At 57.9% G+C, this 6000-nt stretch overlaps 1 long non-coding RNA gene across 2 annotated transcripts in view; it reads left to right on the top strand.

The window, feature by feature from the left end:
• The first annotated feature begins 1037 nt into the window (after window positions 1-1037).
• LOC114808841 overlaps window positions 1038-6000 on the top strand; it is a 69576-nt gene continuing 64613 nt past the window's right edge. For both annotated transcript variants that reach the window (XR_003756609.2, XR_003756608.2), the window contains exon 1: window positions 1038-1178. This is a non-coding gene — a long non-coding RNA (uncharacterized LOC114808841). The remainder of the gene's footprint in view (window positions 1179-6000) is intronic.

Here is a 6000-nt window from a genome sequence, read left to right as displayed (position 1 = left end):
TATGATCGAATGAATGATTGAATGAAATTAAGGTTAGAACCAAGGTCCTCCGGGCTGCGCCCACGAGGTCTGGCAGGCTTCAGCGTGGCTGAGTGGAAAAAGAACCCGGGCTTGGGAGTCCGAGGTCCTGGGTTCCAATGCCGACCCCGCCGCTTGCCAGCTGGGTGACTTTGAGCCGGCCACTTCCCTTCTCTGGGCCTCAGTGACCTCATCTGGAAAATGGGGATGAAAACGACGAGCCCCACGGAGGGGGGGGGGGGATCCACCTGAGCACCTCGTAACCCCCAGCGTGTGGCACCGAGGGAGCGCCTAACAAATACCATCATCATCATGTTGGTATTTGTTAAGCGCTTACTATAATAATAACAATGTTGGTATTTGTTAAGCGCTTACTATAATAATAACAATGTTGGTATTTGTTAAGCGTTTACTCTGTGCAGAGCACCGTTCTAAGCGCTGGGGGAGATACAGGGTCATCAGGGGGTCCCCCGTGAGGCTCGCAGTTAATCCTCATTTTCCAGATGAGGTCACTGAGGCCCAGAGAATAATGTTGGTATTTGTTAAGCGCTTACTATGTGCTGAGCACCGTTCTAAGCGCTGGGGGAGATACAGGGTCATCAGGTGGTCCCACGTGAGGCTCGCAGTTAATCCCCATTTTCCAGATGAGGTCACTGAGGCCCAGAGAAGTGACTTGCCCACCGTCACGCAGCTGGCAAGTGGCAGAGCCGGGATTCGAACCCGTGACCTCTGACTCCCAAGCCCGGGCTCTTGCTACGTGCCAAGCACTGCTCTAAGCGCTGGGGTTTGATAGAGGGTTGTCCCACGCGAGGCGCACAGTCTTCATCCCCTTATGATGATGAAGGGAATTGGGGGGGGGAGGGTGTCCCCCCACGCCCCCCAGGCCCGAGCTGCACGTCTCTCCCCTCCCTCCGCATCTCTCCCTGTCTCTGTGGGTGTGTCTCTGTGGCGGAGTCCAGCCCCCCGCTCCTCCCCGCCCCGGCCTTCCTGGCGCAGCCCCCTCCCCGCCCCCCACCCCTTCTTTCCCTCCAGGATCCCCTCCCGCACACGAGTGGGGACCGGCCGGGACCTCCAGCATCTGCAGCCTCCTCCTCCTCCTCCTCCCGGGGGGCGGCTTTCCCCCGGGCCTGCATCTCCCCGCCACCTGCCCGGATGAACCCGTGAGTAACGGCCGCGCCCTGGCCAGCCCGGAGAGGGCAAGGGGGTGATGGGGGTCCCCTCGAAGGGGTGAGGGGGCTCAGGCCCAGCGCGCTGGGACCAGCAGACGTGGGTTGGCACATCCCTGTCCGAGCCCCGCGGGGCCGGGGGGGTCTCCTGCCCCAAAGGGGGCCTGGTGTGCGTGTGGGGGGGTCCCCACTCCAGCGACACAGACACTTCGTGACCGTGGCTCGGCTCCGCTTTGGGGGGGCGGGTCCCCCCTCCCACGCTCCGGGGCTGCCAGTCGGAGGGGCCGGGGGTGGGGAGGAGGGGGCGCGCTGCAAAGCCCCGTTTTATTGTTTCTTCTGCAGCCTCGGGAGGAGCGCCGTGCGGAATACCAATTCTGCCCTGCAGTGCTCCCCGGGCCCCCGCAGTGCTCCCCGGGCCCGCCGGCAGACAGACGGACAGCGGGGGATGGCGGGGTGACCCCGGGTGACAGTGCGTGGGATCCTGTGTGCGCGTCGCGGGGCACCAGCTCCTGCACCCCCCTGCCCACCCCGGGGCACGCTGGCAGCTCCCCCCACACCTGGAGGCGGGGGGCAGGCCGGTGGGGGGAAAGGATTGGGATCAGAGAAACCCTCCCCCCCCCCCCCAAATTCCTCCCTGCCAAAGCTGCGGAGCTCTGGGGAGCTGCGGCCGAGGTGACCGGGACCCTGGCGTCCTGGACCCCGGGAAGGAAGCAGCGCCGGGAGGAGCGTGTTGGAGGGAAATCGGGGTACGGTGGCCGGGGGGTGCGCAGATATCAGGAGAGATCTTGAGGGGGGCTTTGCTCTCCACGCCTCCCCCTCCCCCAGATTCCCCGGTGGATGGATGGAGGCGGGTGAGGCGGGGGCGGTCGGGCTCTGGGCGAGGGACCAGAGTTGTGCTGATGGAGAAAAAGATGTGTGCGGGGGCGGGGGGGGAGATGCAACCCCAGCGCCCCCCCCCCCAACCCTCCAATCTCGAGAGGGGACGCGGTGCTTTTTGGAGCGGGAGGAATTGAGGGGGGAGGTAGGGGGCCCCCTCTGACCTCCCTCGTGACTGATAATTGAACCCCCCCCCCTTAAAAAAAAAACCGCTCCAAATCTCCCCCCTCGGCCACCCAGCAGCTCGGTCGGCTCAAGCCTGGTCCGGGCTGGGCGTTCTGGAGGCGGGAGGAGATGCGGACCTTATTGTGACTTTATGGATTCCTAACGGTTGCCTTCATTAGGCTTTGGGGTTCGCGGGGAGGGTGGGGGGGGGTCCTGCGCTAATTAAAATCAGCCCCGCCAGGCCACTGTAAAATGTACAGCGCCCGGGACCCAGGAGATAGGTGACCCCCCTCCCACCGCTTGCTCGGCTGCCCGGGTGGCCTCAGGCCGGGTCACTTTCCTTCCCCGAGCCTCGGTTTCCTCGTCCGTAAAATGGGGGAGTCGGTCCCCGTTCTCTCTCCTCCTCAGACTGGGACCCCCGGTGGGCCGGGGGCTGTGACCGACCCGATGGTCTTATACGTGCCCTGGCGCTTAGTACAATGCTCCGCACAGAGCAGGTGCTAAACAAGTGCCACCGACGGATAATAATAATAAGAAGGGAAGGGAAGCAGTTGGCTGGGCGCCGGGAGGAGGAGGAGGAGTGGGTGGAAGATGCAGGGGCGATTGATGGGGTCAGAGGAGCCCCGAAATGTCCTGGGGGATGGGATGGTGGTGGCGCCCCGGATTCGGCTTTCAGGCGGTGACCCGGCCCCTCTCCTCCGGGACCCCCGGCTCCCGCCGCCCGGAAATATCAAGGACAGGGACAGAGATGGTGGGATTCCTCCTCTGCTCTCCCTGGGCACCGCCGCGGGGGCGGGATGGGGGACTGGGGGTGCTGAGCAGAGTCGGGGGGGGCTGGGTTGGGGGGCCGGGGGTCACTGAGCAGAGTCCGGGAGGCAGCTCACAGAGGAAGAGAGAAGCAGCGTGGCTCAGTGGAAAGAGCCCGGGCTTGGGAGTCAGAGGACGGGGGTTCTAATCCTACCTCCACCACTCGTCTGTGTGATCTTGGGCAAGTCGCTTCACTTCTCGGTGCCTCGGTGACCTCATGGAAAATGGGGATTAAGACTGTGAGCCCCACATGGGACAACCTGATTACCTTGTATCTACCCGAGTGCTTAGGACAATGCTCGGCGCTCAACAGATACCCGTAGGCTGGGGAACGTTACTCCTGGGTCCTTTTAGGCCGCTTCCAGGGGCGGATTCTCCCTCGGCTGGAGACAGTACTGCAGCTGGGGGGATGAAGGGGCCTGGATGCTTGCTTCCTTTATTCATCCCCCCTCCCAGCCCCACAGTACTTATGTCCAGATCTGTCATTTCGTTTCTTTCTATTCATGTCTGTCTCCCCCTCGAGACTCTGAGCTCGTTGTGGGCAGGGAATGTGTTATATTGTTGGATTGTACTCTCCCAAGTGCTTAGTCCAGTGCTCTGCACGCAGTAAGCGCTCAGTAAATAGGATTGAATGAATGAGGGGCCGGGGGCACCGAGCACAGTCCCGGGGGGCCCGGGGCTTGGAACGGAGACCCAGGCTCTCGGATGGGCACCCGGCCTAGGGTTCGCAGAGGTCCAAGGGCGAGGAAGAGGAGGGAGAGGGGTGAAGGAAGAGTGGATTTCGGGGTCTGGCGGTGGGGCCGGAGAACGAGCAGCAGGTCCACATCCTGGGGTCAAGATGATAATCTCCCACTGCAGATCCTTTGTAATTTAAGCGCTTACTGTGTGCCAGGCACAGTACTAAGCGCTAGGGTCGCTACAAAGTAATCAGCCTATCGCACGGGTCTGTTGTATGATCTCGGGCAAGGCAGTTCACTTCTCTGGGCCTCAGTTCCCTCATCTGTAAAATGGGGATGAAGACTGTGAGGCCCACATGGGACAGGGAGTGGGTCCAACCTGATCAGCTTGGGTCTGCTCCAGCGCATAGTGCTTCACAAAGACCATTTGAAAAGAAAAGTGAAGGGGGAAATCTTCATGGACATTTCCTTCCTCGAAGACAGGCTGTGTGCCTCCCCACTGCTTAGAGGGCTTTTCTTCTAGCCGGACTTGACCGCCCCTTCTATCCGCACCATCGGCATCCCTCAGCCGAGATTCCCTGGTGCTACTCCCCAGCTTCATGAAACATTCAGGCAGCCTAAGCAACGTGTTTGCTGCTGCCCCTAGGAAGCGGGGCTCTCTGCTCTCTGGCCATCTCCTTTTATAGCTTATTTATGCCTTCCCAATCCTCTCTCTCCATGCTCTGTTTCTTATTTGTTCTCCTGTTAAGAAATACTTCTCTCTCTCTCCTCTCTCTTACCCTTATTGAGTGTTTATCTCCCTTTCTCTCTCCCCCCCCCCCTGCCTCCCTCCCTCTCTCCATCTCTTTTCTCTCCCTCATCCTTCCCTCCTTACCTCCCCTCTCTCCCTCTTTTCCTTCCTCTCTCTCTACCTCCACCCCTCCCTGTCTCTCCCTTCTTCTTTTTCTCTCTCCCTCCCTCCCTCTCCCCCTCCACTCTCGCTTTCTCTCTGTCTCTCTCACACACACGCCATTACTTCTTTTGTCCATATAGAAATGTAAGGTCCTTGTTTAGACTGGAATCTCCTTGTGGGCAGGGAGCGGGTCTACCACCTGTATTGCATTATACACCCCAAAGCGTTTAGTATAATGCTCTACACCCAGTAAATGCTCAATAAGTGCCACTTGTTGACTGATTGGTTTTAAAAATATTAAGTACTGACAAGTGCTAAGTGCTGGGATAGATAGAGGATGATCAACTGGGTCCCAGTTCCTGTCCCACTATGGGCTCACAATCGATTTTCTCCTCACTTTACAGAGGAGAAAAGTGAGGCTCGGAGAGGTTCAGTGACTTGCCCTAGGCTACGCAGCAGGTCAGGGGCCAAGGTGGGACTCGAACCCAGGTCTCCGGACTCCCGGCCCCGTGCGCTTTCCACTAGGCCACACTGACCCTTTTCCATACATAGCGAGGGATGGGGATGACTCGATTTCGTGCTTATGTGTTGACTCTGGGAGCCTGGAGTTTCATAATGAATGAGTAATGGCAACCAGTCTAAACCGGCACATCTAGAATCGAACCGATAATTATGGTATTTGTGATATTTAAGTGCTCACTGAGGACCTGGCACCGTACTAAGCACTGGGGTGGATACAGGCAGGTTGGGTTGGACAGATGAGGCCCTTCACTAGACTCGGTCAGTAGTTTTTATTGAGCGCTCAACTCTCTGTGCCGTGTACTCTTGCGGAGTGCTGGGGAGAGTTCAACAGAGTTCCTTCACTCAGTCAAACAGTGAGCGCTCAATAAATACGATTGAACGAAATGAAATTGGAAGCCCACGATGAGCTTACAGTCTAGAGGGGAAGACAGACATGAATAGAAATAAATCAGTGACAGATATGGACATAAATCCTGTGCGAGGAGGGAATGAATGAAGGGAGCGAGTCAGGGCGATGCAGAAGAGAGAAGAAGAGGAAAGGAGGGCTTAGTCAGGGAAGGCCTCTTGGAGGAGATGGGCCTTCAGTAAGGCTTTGAAGGGGGAGAGAATAAGAGTTAGTAAACTCAATCTTTGCCCTCAAGGAGCTTAAACTCTAGCCAACTGTGAGCAGATCATTGTGCCTAGCATTGGGGAGAGTACAATAGGGTAAGTAGACATAATCCTGTCACCAAGGAGCTTACAAATTAGTTGGACAGATTGGAATTAAAATCAATTACAGGTAGGGAGAAGCAGCAGAATTTAAAAATTCATTCGTTCAATCATATTTATTGAGCACTTACTGTGTGCAAAGCACTGTACTAAGCGCTTGGGAGAATAT

The sequence above is a fragment of the Ornithorhynchus anatinus genome, unplaced genomic scaffold, assembly GCF_004115215.2.
Source record: "Ornithorhynchus anatinus isolate Pmale09 unplaced genomic scaffold, mOrnAna1.pri.v4 scaffold_264_arrow_ctg1, whole genome shotgun sequence".
Classification (NCBI taxonomy): domain Eukaryota; kingdom Metazoa; phylum Chordata; class Mammalia; order Monotremata; family Ornithorhynchidae; genus Ornithorhynchus; species Ornithorhynchus anatinus.
This window is presented reverse-complemented; position numbering and strand designations above follow the sequence as displayed.